The sequence below is a fragment of the Gracilinanus agilis genome, chromosome 2 (assembly GCF_016433145.1).
Source record: "Gracilinanus agilis isolate LMUSP501 chromosome 2, AgileGrace, whole genome shotgun sequence".
Lineage (NCBI taxonomy): Eukaryota > Metazoa > Chordata > Mammalia > Didelphimorphia > Didelphidae > Gracilinanus > Gracilinanus agilis.
The window spans coordinates 493,044,615-493,058,870 of NC_058131.1; the positions used below are offsets into that span (position 1 = coordinate 493,044,615).

The 14,256-nt window shown below is 36.6% G+C and overlaps 1 pseudogene; it reads left to right on the top strand.

Moving 5' to 3' along the window:
- The first annotated feature begins 5,125 nt into the window (after positions 1 to 5,125).
- Positions 5,126 to 5,864, top strand: LOC123234021 (annotated as a pseudogene).
- The last annotated feature ends 8,392 nt before the right edge of the window (positions 5,865 to 14,256 follow it).

The window sequence follows — 14,256 nt, forward strand, 5'->3', positions numbered from 1 at the left end:
TCTGAGAAGATTACATTTATTTTCTCTGCTCTTTTGCATTTGTTTGCAATGTTTCTGTGCCCTATTACATGGTTTATCTTTGTGAATGTACCATGTGCAGCTGAAAAGAAGGTGTATTCCTTTTTGTCCCTATTTATTTTTCTCCACATATCAATTAAATCTAATTTTTCTAGGACTTCATTCACATCTCTTACCTCTTTCTTATTTATTTTTTTTTTTGGTTTGATTTATCTAGATGAGAAAGAGGAATATTTAGATCTCCCACTATTATGGTTTTACTATCTATTTCCTTCTTGACCTCTGCCAGTTTCTACTTTATGATTTTGGATGCTATGCTACTTGGTGTGTACATATTGAGCAGTGTTATTTCCTCATTGTTTATACTGCCTTTAGTCAGGATGTAATGACCTTCCCTGTCTTTTTTAATCATATCTTATTTTTACTTTGGCTTTGTCAGAAATCATAATAGCCACTCCTGCCTTCTTTTTCTCATTTGACGCCCAAAAGATTTTGCTCAAGCCCTTAACCTTAAACTTGTGTATGTCTACCTGCCTTATATGTGTTTCTTGTAGACAACACATGGTAGGATTTTGGTTTCTAATCCACTCTGCTATTTGCTTCTGTTTTATGAGTGAGTTCATCCCATTCATATTAAAAGTTATAATTATCAGTTGTGTTTTTGCTGACATTTTGGTATCCTGTCCTAGTTCTACCCCTTCTTCTTACACTATTTCCTTTTAAAACAGTGTTTTGCTTTATGCCAGTAACCCTTGTCTCCTCCCTTGATTTACTTCCCTTTCTACCCCCTCCCTTATTATTCTCCTCTTTTTATTTTAAGGCCTAATGAAGTCCCTCCACCTTCTTCTCCCCTCCCTTTTATGACCTCCCCACTCCCCTGCTCTTTTTGGATTATCCCTTCTGACTTTCTCAGTAGTGTTAAATAGAGCTTTATATCCCAATGGATAAAGCTACTCTTCCCTCTCAGGGTTAATTACACTGAGAGTAAAGTTTAAATATTTCCTCTTAATGCTCTCTTCCTCTCCTTCTTATAATAGTATTCATCACTTCCACTTCCCATGCCCTCTTTGTGTGTAATATAATATCCTATTTTTCTTATTCATTCAAGTTTCTCTTGGTGTCCTCTACTATTCACCTCCCTCTTTCCCACCCCCATGTCATCTTAGACCATTTAGTATTCCAAACTCTCCCTATGAATAATTCTTCTATTTACTATAGTAGTGAATACTATAATAGTGAATAGTCTTCCTTAAAGAGGAACTCAGCTCGAGGTTTAATGAGAGCTGTTTCACCCCTTTATAGGATGGAAATGCCCCAATTCCACGTACCTCCAATGTTGTGCCCTGTTGAGGGGTCCCTTTGTTCCTCTGGATTTGTTTTCATATCTTCTTGAGGAGTCCTGAATGTTTTGGTTAGGAGAGGTTATGCAGCTGCTTTTTACTCTGCTGTCATCTTAACCAGGAAGTCTGAAATTCCTTTTAATGAGTGTTGAAATTGCTTTTTAACAGTAATTAAAAAACATAATATATTACTTATAAAAAGTTTTGAGTTCCAGATTCTCTTTCTCCTTCCTACCTTTCCCCCATATGGGTGTGGGTGCTGTTGCACTGTTGCACTGCCATTGGCTTAGACAGATTTTCAGGGTCTGATGTTGGCTTGGGCCCAGATTCAGAAACCGAAACAGTAGATTTGGCCTGTTGCCTTGCACTATACTCCTTGGTATAGTTCCTGGTGTTTCTGCTCACCTATCAATCCAGTGAACTAGGTGCTCTCTGCTTACCTTTTACCTTGTTCTCTGCATGAAATTTGCTTCATTCTGTCCTCTTCTTGGTTCTTTCACTCCTATATTTGATTTGAGACATTATTTTAAGGTTGGCTAGAGAGGATGCCCATGGTGGTTTGAGGTTTCCTTGTTTCTACTCTGCCATCTTGGCCTGCAGTATCTTTTAATGAACATCTATTGACCAGTTTTCTGACTGAGTTTCTACAAGTCATAATGAAATTATAGCTATGTTAATAGAGGTGGGCCCATGTGTAAATCGACAAAATTTTAAAGCATTGAAGCAAACAAAAAACATAATTTAGTTCAGCAGACATTTATTAACTTCCTTTTATTGTCATTCTGAGAAGACAGGCTCACTCTTTCTTCTCAGGCTCTGACAGCTCTGTAAGCTGCTCCCAAGCTCCTCCCAATCCTCTCCACCAATACTGACATTGTAACACTACCATGGTAAACCTCAAGAAGCCTACTAAAAATTGAGGTGAGCAAAAGAAAATGGATCCTCTTCCCCAAGAAAATAGGGGACAGTGAAAATGAGGAAATGACAAATGATGAAGAGGAAGGTAGCAGAGGTGTTTATAGTACTTCAGAAGAAAATCAAGAAGGCAGTGGCTAAATCAGCAAAGGTAGCATGAGTTAAGAAAACCATTTTTTACTATCACAATAATCAAGAAAGGAAAATTAACTTCTGATAAAAAGTCAGTTATTGGGGCAGCTGGGTATCTCAGTGGAGTGAGAGTCAGGCCTAGAGACAGGAGGTCCTAGGTTCAAACCCGGCCTCAGCCACTTCCCAGCTGTGTGACCCTGGGCAAGTCCCTTGACCCCCATTGCCCACCCTTACCAATCTTCCACCTATGAGACAATACACCGAAGTACAAGGGTTTATAAAAAAAAAGTCAGTCATAGACATTGACAAGAAAGTGGTTATTCTAGCCAAAGCTATCATTAAATCAGGCATGAAAGGAGTCACTCCATCTAAAGCTGTAGTTACCCAGCTAAAATATTTTCCTAAACTTTTCCCAAATGACAAAATAAAAAGAGTAAGAATTCCAAGAAAGAGGACAGTAAATCTGAGGAGGGCAGTGAAAGTGAGGAGGATAAAGAATATGAACTACCCAGAGTCAAAAATAGAACCTGTTGTGGAAGAAACACATCCAAGCTTGTAGCAGGGTCTTGCTCCAAGAATGGAAGACTCAAAGTCCATTCAATACAGAAATGAGAAAAGAATTTTATTTGGAAAACAAAAAAGAGGTTTATGGTGGTATGATAGACAAATAGCTAGTGGATACTCAGGTAGCCCTAAAGTTGATGGATTAACCTAAGGATTTGATGGTGAACCTTTTAGAGACAGAAGTGCTGGTCCCCACCCCCATCCAATCTCCCAGACCAAGTATTGTGCCCCCCCCCAACCAAGTGCCCAGCATGCCTGACGCTCCCCTTTTATCCCACACAGAGAAGGGAGAAAGTGTTCCTTTTGGGTTGCTGGACAAAAGGGAGGAAAAAGTGGGGGATATCCTCAGCCAATATAGAGAAGGGAATGGCAATGGCCTGAGCACTCTGCTCCCATCCAGCTGTACCACCTGTGAGCCGCCTACCTTACACCCTATACATTCCCATTGGGCTGCTGGACAGAGGAGTGGGGACATGAAACAATGTCATCAGGCAAGGTGGAGAGGGGGAGGGGAACAGCTCCACCCACAGCCCTCTACCTTTCTAATATTGACTCCTGGAGGGGAAGTCTTGTGCCCACAGAGAGTGCTTTGTGTGTCATTTATGGCATCTGTGCCATAGGTTCTCGATCACTGGACAAGGGGCTAGTAAAGTAGCCTTTCTCAAGGTGATATAAAAGCAGCTCTCCCAACATGTAGGAGCAGCTCCAAGGATAGAAGAGTAGCTCCAAAGCCTTGATTTGATGGAGTAGCAGCCCTGGAGTTTTTGGAATAGCAGCTCTCATGGTGATGGAATAGTCCAATAGGTAATGTCATAATCCCATCTGTGGAGCAGCAACCCCAGGTATTAGTAGCAACACGAGGTGTGAAACGAGGTTTGTATATATATTTTAGGATCTGGGAGCTTGTCATCTCCCATTACAGAGAAGTCTTCACCCCTTATCAAAACTCTGGGAATAGGCATGGCCAAATTCAGGTGGAGGTGTGTTTTATGGTTTGACATGGATGTCATATGGCATAAGGAACATGCACAGTTTGGGGATTCTTCTGGAATGCCAGAGTCTCCAGTGCTCAGGTGCCTTGTTCCCCTATTGTCCATCTTGTCATCATTTGTCAGTGTGGAAGAGGTCTCATTGCCCCTCTAAATTAGGAATACGGGGAGGGGGCTGTGGTTTATTTTCCTTTCCCCTGATATTTGAAAGAACTCTGGGGTTTTTATCCTGTCATCTTATAACTGACAAAACCTTCGGAAGACAATCCAAGAAAAACGGGCAGTCCAGAGATCTTCTTGGAAAAAACCTGGATGACATTTCAAGGGAGAAAGCATGTTGGTTTTCATGAGATGGATATTCCATATAAACATTTCGCAGAGTTGTGAGACAGATGTGGGAGTTAACCTTTTTTCTATGAGTTGTCTTAAGTTTGTCTTGTTCTATTTCATTTACAAAAGCATTTTTCTAGAAAAAATATACCTATTAAGTCAACATTATGCATTAGGTATTGTTAAAAATTGGGAAAATGGTATGGTTTTTGGCCTTAATGAGCTCAATATGTACAGAAAGAAATCTGACAAACAGTAGCATATGATAGGGATAAAGGAGGGATGAGGAAAATTTTTCATGAAAATGTTTGAGTAGAGAGAGGTTACTTTCAGCTGGAGGAGGAAGTGGAGATTATATGGAGGAGGTGGTGACTGAAATGAATGCTAAAGAAAGGTCTCTTTGTTGCTTTTTTGTTAGTTGTTTAGAAATAAGAAAAGGATTTCCCAGACAGAGAGATGAGGACAGAATCTAGCCCAGTAATGAAAACAGGTGCTGTAAATTGCACAAAATTTGAAGGTCAGATCCATACTAGGAAATAGCTACTCATCCTTTGGTTGGAACAAAGAGGATGTGAAAGGGAATAATATTAAAATATCATAAAAGGTGGATTAGGTATAGACTTATAAGAATCTTAAATGCCATGTTAAGAAGTTTGTATTCTGGTCTACATAAAAAGGAGGCATCAAAAAGAGCTTAAAATTTAAACGGCACTATTAACATTTTTCTCAAGTACATTATTAAGTCTAGAAAAATCTCAAAAAAAAATCAAGCCCGAGAGAGACCCTACCTGCTCCCTGACTAGTGACTGTGACTGTATTCCTGGGAGTTTGCAAACCATGGCCTCTCTGTCCACGCTGCTGTTTCCTGGGCCCGCCCTGCTCCGCAGCTGCCCCTGGCTGTCCCGGCCTGCATCTACGCTGCGGGTGGTAACTTTGAATACATCCTTACTGAAAAGAAAGGGAAGAATAATAATGTGGGGCTAATCCAGCTGAATCCGCCGAAGGCCCTGAATGCACTTTGCCAGGGCCTGATTGGGGAGATCAACCAGGCCCTGGAGACATTTCAAGAGGATCCATCTATAGGAGCCATCATCCTGATGGGTTCAGAAAAGGCATTTGCAGCTGGAGCAGATATCAAGGAGATGCAGGATAAAACTTTCCAGGCTTTTTACTCAGGGACGTTATTAAAGAACTGGGACCAGATCACCCAGCTCAAGAAGCCAATAATAGCAGCTGTCAATGGCTACGCACTTTGGGGGAGAGGGGGAGCTGTGAGCTTGCTATGATGTGCGACATCATCTACCCTGGAAAGAAAGCTCAATTTGGACAGCCAGAGATCCTAATAGGGACCATCCCAGGTGCGGGGGGAACTCAGAGACTTACCTGAGTGGTTGGAAAGTCCTTGGCAATGGAGATGGTTCTTACAGGTGACCGAATCTCAGCTCAAGAAGCCAAGCAAGCAGGCCTCGTCAGCAAAATTTTCCCTGTGGACTAGCTGGTTGAAGAAGCCATCCTGTGTGCTGAAAAAATTGCCAAAAATTCAAAAATTGTGACAGAAATGGCCAGCTTCACTTGATGTAAGGGACAAGGAGAGGAGTTTCTGGCCTCAGCGGACCTCAGTCCAGACCAGCCTGTTGTTGTCACCATCATCTAAATGTAATCATGTCAGTATGAGAAACATTTCCTTCCTGCTTTGGTACTTATTTCAATTATATGGATAAATCATTGATTAAAATAACTTTTTACTCAAAAAAAATCAAGCCCTTATTTGTAGCATTTTCTGAATAAGTATTAATAGTCAACTTGAAAAATCAAAAATTGTCTCTTGAGAGGTGTGTTGACTCTTATCACCATACTGTTGTAAATAAGTAAAGAAGTAACAAATTAGAGAGGAGAAAGGAAGGCACAAGTGGGATTTTAGATCAATTAAGAGGAAATTTCCCTATTCCAGACAAGAGATGAGAGGAGTTTAGGTTAGTGAGGTAGCAATGGGAGTAGAGGAAGAAATGGGGGGAAGAAATATTGCATAAATAGAATAAATGGGATAGATGAATGCATCAGGTGACTCTGAATACCCAATTCCATACTCCATACAACCTAATTCTTCATTTCCATACTCCTCAAACCCTCCCACCTCAAAGTTTCAATCCAAGTCCACCCAGATCTTCCACCCTGCCCTCTGGAATACCTATTCCTTAGGCAATAAACTTCCTTTCATCTTAAATGTTCCTTTCCCACTCCTGCTATCTATTAGCTATTACTGAAGCCTGACTTTCTTCTGATGATGTGTTCTCCCTGGCTACCATTTTTGCACCAGTACTGGATGCGGTTTCACTCCTTCTCCTCTGCTCACTAGTTGTGACAGGAAAATTGAAGTTTCTTGCTCTCCATCACCACTTCCAGATTCTCATCTTCCTTCCTTAGTTACTCAGTAACTTCTCTTGCATTAAGGTTAATACTATTCATATCTGCCATCCGATCAATTTTTTGACATTTGCTTTCTATAGAAGTTCAGATCACTCTCCTTCCTTGTTCAATGAGGTGACAAACATTTTTTTTTCTCCTTACCTACACCTACCCTCCTAGGAGATTTCAATATACATATTGATTTTCCTTCAAATACTCTAATTACTCAGTTCTTCAAGTTACTCACCTCCCATGAGTACCTACCCCACCTCAACTACAGATAGTCATTTGCTTAATATTGCCATCCCCCTCAAATGTACCACTTCTATGCTGAAGAATTCTAAAATCCCCTTATCCAGTCAGAACCTATTAGCCTTTCTTCTCTCCCTCTGCCTTCTCTTTCATAACCTTGCTCACCATAATCTGAGCAGTGACCTTCAGTCCCGTGACCATTCAGTTCTCTCAGGCTATCTCCCCTGTACTAAACACTGCCTTCTCTTAACTCATCTTGACCCTTTAGCAAAACAATTCTATGCTACACACTCCTCTCTTTCATTTCTAAAACCTGTATCTTATCATTGATTATGCCAAGCTATACCTCAATCTCCAAATTACACCCAGGCTTTGCTACTTTCACTCCTAAATGTGTGTGACTGATTGAAGATGGAGGAAATCCTTTTTTTTTAATTATTTCCTATTCATCCTGTGTAGATAGATAAGTCTGTCCTATCCCACATCCCATTTTACATGCCGTGATGAAGGGGGACAGAAGTAAAAAAGGTAAGATGCAAGGGAAGTCTCTGTGTGTGTGTGTTGGCGCTGAGGTGGAAGATGTTCTTGAGTAGGATTTCTGGTGCCTGCTGTGTGCTCCAGGGTTTTTTGAGGATTTTGGCAACTTGGAGGGCTTCCTTATTCAGCTTAGAGTAATTTAGGTGGGTGATATTTTCTGTCTCCTTCCTACATTTCCCTCTTTTTACTTTATCTCCATTTTGTTTAAAACTTAATTATTAAAAGCTACTAACAGACTTGTAACCTAAGAGTTAATTTTATAAATGGCAATTAAATTATATTTAATAATTTTACTTTCATTATTACCATCCTTTAAAGACCTCTCCCTCTCCTCTACCTCTCCCTTTAAATATGTATACGTATGTGCATAATTGTATCTCCCCCATTGGATTTTTAAGCTAATTAAGAACAGGGATTATCTCTAGTATCTTTTTATATCTCCAGAAATGATAGTTTGATCAACTATATAAAACTCTCTATTAATTTAGGTTTGAAATACGAATGGCAATACTTTATACTTTGGATCTAAAACAAATAAGTAATGAAAAATCACTCAAACATACACATCACTAAGATATAAGAAATGTAGATTTCATAAAAAAATTTATTGTATCACAAAAATCAATAGCATTACAGTAGCTGGCTCATTTTGAATAGTTTCACAGATAGTATTAGCCAACTGGAGTGATAAAATAATTATATCATCTAATGTTATAGTACAACATTTTCTGCTTGAAGAACTGTGATATTTTTATAAACTTTGCATTTTCATATCTCTGTATATTGCATATAGTGGATTTTTTAATCATAGAACTACAGGTTTAGAAATTGAATGGTGTTTTCATGCCTTATAATCTTATCCCTCATTGTATAGTTTAAGAAAGTGATGTTTAAAATTAAGTGATTTCTCCAGGTCATACATGTAGTATGTGATGGGGTTAGGATTTGAATCATGATCTTTTGTTCTTTAATCTCTATATCGCAGCCTTCTCCATTCATTGAAATTGTTGTAATTCATTGAATTAAGAGCTAAATAATCATGATGCCATTGATATTTGTGTCCAGAACCTTGATTCCATTGACATTTCAGAGTTGAGAAACTTTTTCTACCAATGCATGTCAACATCTTTTCTATAATTTAAAGTCTTAGAATTTCCTAGACACTGAGAAGTTAAGTGACTTGACCAGGAAAAGAAACCAATGTCAAATATTGTTATGTTAATAATAACAGATATTTTGGAGAAGCAGATAATTATTTCAGGGCCAGTAACCTTCAAGTCACTTCTTTTCACTGACACTGACTGACAGGCTTCAGTGAGAAAGGAGGGGGTTAGACAATCCTGGTTCTCAAATCCCTCCCCACAAGCAGTTGAGGTTTCAGTTGGGATAATGGAGACTCACTGAGGTACTTCTGGTAAGTTTCTATTGAAGCTGAACTTCAATGATGTTCCCTTTCTTTAAATTATATTCCCTACAGGTCTGATAGAGGAATAAGTAGAACCTAGTTATCTAAATGTTAAGGACTGAGATGGATCTGATCTTCTTAAAACTGGCTGCTGAGAGGATTCAAGCTAGGTGATAACTATGAGCTGTGAGTATCCCCAAATAATTCCAGGCACAGATATTGTAGGTAAAGCTTATATTAAGAAGGAAAAGGAAAAGCTAGAGGGGGTAATTAGGTTTTAAATAAAGAAAAGGTACCCTGATCTGTTAGGTTGAAGCCGCCCTTCCCCCCCCCACACAGGAGGGGGTGAAGGGTCTTTGGCTAAACTGTCTCTCTTGCTAATAGTGAATATTTCTAATCACTAAATCAATAAATAGTTGTTGTATTGATGTTGGTAAAGATTAACCCTACAAAGCAGACTAATTCCTGAATAGAAACCATGATGGCTTAGTCACAATGGCCGTCTCAGGTAAACCCCCAAGTCAGGAGCAGTAAGCAGTGTGTACTGCCCACATCAATCCCCCAGAAGCAACTGTCCAAACCCTTCTCAACTGTCCCCTCACCCAAAGTTCTCCAGGGGGGGTCCCCTGGAATTCTGGGTGAGGCTGACCCTGTATTTTGCAGGGATTCCATGCTGCCATCTCTACATTACAAATATACAAGTGTGAAAATTCCATTTAATATCTATTTTATGAATGTGTGATACTCATTAATTATATTAAGACTTCCTTGCTTCTCTTACACATTAAATTTCCTATTACAGTTCTAATAAGCTGTTTTTTTATTGGAAGTTGGTAAAAAGAAAGCAAATGTCATGTGCTCTCTGATTTAGATAATCAATTCCTCACTAAATTAAATAGTTGATTGCATCTAAAATTAACAACAAGAGGAAAGAGTGTGAAGAGGAAATAAGGGCATTTCAAATAAGAAATGGAGACACAGGTATAAATAGATGCATGTATTTGTATATAGATATGTGTCTAAGTAGATAAAGATACATATGGATATAGATATATAATCAATGAAGAAATACCAAGAAATCCTAGGCACATCATTCTCTCCACATTATAAACATTAAATAATCCTATTAATAAATATTGAGGAATAGAAATGTCATACCTCTGAGAAGAAGACCAAGATGAATACAAAGTATACCTGTTCAGATTGGCAGAAGCTGGTAGATCATTCAAATGATGTTGCAACTATTTTTATCTATAAAAGTTTTTTTAAAAATAATGTTCTGTATTCTGAGGTTTACTAGTAAGTGAGTATGTTTTGAAATCTAAAAATAAATGAGGAGTAGAAGAGTGTTGGAAGAAACAGCTTGTCAACATGTGACAGCAAAATGCCGAATCATAAATGAACAATGATTGTAAATGGAGAAGTATGACAAATCTGTTCTTAGAAATGCCAAGGACTATTTTTGTCTATAGTATTTTTGGTAGCAATAAAATCACTGAAATTAAAGTTAAGTATTGAAAATGATGTATTACCATTGGATATGTTGGGAAGCAGGAAGCATTAATTAATGGCCCGTATCAATGCTGTTAATTTCTTATGTTCTGAAATTGATCGTATCTGTTGTTTCTTTTTTTTATAGAAGAAAAAGGATGCATGTAACTCTAATAAAATGAAGAAGTTACATTTTAACTGATTTGATCATTCAGAGTGATGGATCAATTTGTACGTTAACAGTGTTCTTTTTGTCTTCTCTCTTCACTATTATTTATGTATTATTTATTTCACAAGTCATTATATCCTTGGTGAGAAAAGAATTAGGAACAAAGGTGAATTTAATCAGTTAATTTGGCTCTTCTGTTGAAAGCTTTGCTAAAATCTGAAAGGAAAAGAGAAAGAGAAATATTTTAAATGGAATTTTTATTTGTTTATTCTATCCTTCTGCACCTTCTGACACCCTGTTAAGATGAAAAATACAGACCCCTCTGTATAGCCTAGTGATGAATAACCTAATACTGGTAATGAAAAGTTACATTAGGGTTGCTAGGTTGAGTTGTACAGAGAGGTGATAATTAAATTGCTAATTTCTTATTACAATATATGTTTTTATCTGTGTTATGGGTAAAGAAAAGACTTCTTTATACATTGGAATCTGTGATTATAGATAGTGTTGCAGGAAGGGAAGCATAGAGAACACAATGAAATAGGGTCAGTTGTTCTCCCCTTTCCTGATCCACTATCTCTCATTCAGTCTTTTTGTTTGCTTGCCTTTTTTCCCTTTTGAATTTCTTTTTTAGCTTTCAATTGTAGTTGATTTTATAGAGAAAAGAGAGAATATAGGAGACTTTTCCTAAGGAATGTAAAGGGAGATGGAAAGTAAACTTGACTTCAGGCTAAAATTTCATTCTGTATCAATATAATCCTGTAGATAGATACTCTGGTTACTTTTTTTTCTCAATGTAGTTTATCATTTCTTAATTTATTTGGATATTATTCTAATGGACAATTTCATGAAAGAAACTATAGACAATTTTTAATTTCCATTTTCCAGCATGAAACTTTTTGGCTATATTCCTAGATAGTCTTAAAGAAAGGATAACATAAAAAGTTCAATTGAGGCTTTTGGCAAAGTAATGACATCCCAACATTATAGATTGATATTTTTCAATACTTAAAGGAAGATTTGAAGAATTCAGTAGCCTGCATAAATTCTAGCTTCCAGCCCAACCCCCTAAATCTGAATAATAATTTCTGTTATACAACAAAATTTATAACATGTATTTGACCACACAGTATTTAGACAAAATGTGAAATAAGACAAATTAGATATAAATCCAATCTATGAATTTTACTAAATATGTGACCCTGAACAAATCAATTTAAGCCTCTGATTCTCAGATTCTGTGTCTATAGTCGGAAGGGTATTGTGATAAAAGTGATCAAATGCATGTAAGGTACTAAAAACCAACAGCTATTTTTGTTTTATCAACAAAAATTTGATTTAATTTAATACATAAACAATGCCAGTGTGATACTTTGATATGTGCAATTTTTCAATTAAAAAATTAACCATGAATTGTTTCTAGTTGTTTTATTATTATTTATTAAATTATAATTTAGTCATAAATATAATTTAATTAAATAAATAGTTAATTACCTATATGTTCATTATTCAATTATTTGCACTTGCATCATAGAAAAAAAAATATTGCATCAGCCATTCTTGGAGATGTCAATGAAACAAAAGACATTCTTTTTTGTTTTCCATTATTTTCTTAACCCAGAAAAGCAATTCCGTCTAGTCCATGAGTATAAAAAGCCACCTTTGTGAATCGTACATCTTGATATTAAGTAGCAACACAATGATATGGAAAAGGAAAAGGAAAATCAATCTTGAAAGGATATCAGAGTTCAAGAATCGAGCTGGTGGTCCACAAAGATTATGCATTCTTCTTGGATTTCATTGATTCTCTGAGTTTACATGTAGAAATGATTCTAAAGATTTGATTTTTATCTCTTTTCTCAAACTGAGCTGACAAATATGTTATTTTGGTACTTGGAAAAGGAGACAATGATGGTCTATTTTCAGCCATGCGTCTGCACAATAGTGGATTCTGTTTGGTATTTGTTTGCTCATATGTTCCATAGAAAACTGAGTAAAATCACTAAAGTAGGACCCTAGATCTTCACATCTCTTATCCCTAATATTCTTTGTATAGAAAACATAAAAAATTGTAAAACTTTTATAATTATTTGTTTTGTTTTGTTTTGTTTTGTTTGCAACTTTAACAGAAGAACTTGGCGTGGAGTGTGGGAAGAAGAAACCAAACTCTTCTTTAATGGTAGGTATGACTACCCATTACTTTAAAAATTTTTGTGTCTTACTATTAAAATGTTTCTTAAAGGAAAAGGGACTTTATATCTAGTAGGGCCTAGATATCTGAAGATTCAAGTTCTCACTTCTTCCTTGCCCCTCTTCACTTCAACTCATCCATAATTGTCCTAATCCCTTTTCATCCTTTCATTCCATCTTAAAAAGCCCTATGTGTCAATTTCCAAGAAAGAGCAAATAAAATGATTGCATCAGGGAAAACACTAGGATTTTTTTTATTTATTTTTTGGAGGAAAATGGAAGGAACCCTACTTAATAATGTTTTCCTTCAACTGGAAATATGTGAAAGCTATGGTATTTTCCCTGTCTATTTCCAACTTATGGTTGAATTTTCCTTTTTAAAATTACAATTGGCAAACAGATAATAGGGTAACAGCTGTTAATGACAGCTATCATCAAGATGCTTTTGTGGATTCATGCCCAGAGACTGGGATTTGAGTGTTCTACTAGTGTCTAACAATGGTTGGGGGCACAATATACAGTGCTGCGTCTGGAATCAGGAAGACCTAAGTTTAAATATGACCTCAGACAACTGTGTGGTCCTCGACAAGTTATTTAACTTTTGTCTGATTCATTTTCCTCCAATGTAAATTAGTGATAATCATAATATAAATGAAATAACATTTGTAAAGATCTTAGAACAGTCTGGCACAGAGTAGGCATTTAAGATGCTAATTTCATTCTTTTTAAAATTTATTTTATTTCATTTCATTTTTTACATGTTGGTACAATTTTTAATAATCATTTTCTTACATTTCGCAATCCACATTTTTTTCTCTCACTTCTTTCCCCTCCCCAAGATGGCAGGTAATATGATGTATGTTGTAAATGTATTATTATACAATACAGAATGCCATGGAGGCTTATTTCTTTCCTTCTTCTTTCCCTTTGTTCCTCCCTCCCTTCCTCCCTTCTTTTCTTCCAGATAAATGATTTACTTGCACACAAGGATTTTGTCACTTCTAGTTCTTTGCTTAGTTCCCTCAATTTGGAAAGCCTCTTCCCACTCACTTCCCATCTGCACATATTAAAATCTATTACATTATTTAAGCCCCATCTTAAGTGCCACCTCCTCCTAGAAACTTTTCTAATATTCATCAGAAAGCTGAAATTTCATCAACCATTTATCAAGTGACCACTAAATGCTAGATACTATAAATACTGACACAAAAATAGAAACCTTTGCCCTCAAGGAATTTCCATACTACTAGGAACTATATATAATAGATAAACAGATATTAATGTCAGTTTTTAAGACTAAATAAAAAAGAATTTCTGATGAAATTTCTATATCTATGACATATTAAGTGCTTTTTTTCTATTATTCACCTTCATATTTAATTATTTGGATTTTTTCTCTTTCTTATGGATTCTAAGCTCTTAAAGATATAGATACATGTGAAAAACTAAAATTAAATGTTAAACTGACAATAATAAGAAAAAATAATATTCTAAAAATCGTTTGTAAAATTCCTTATT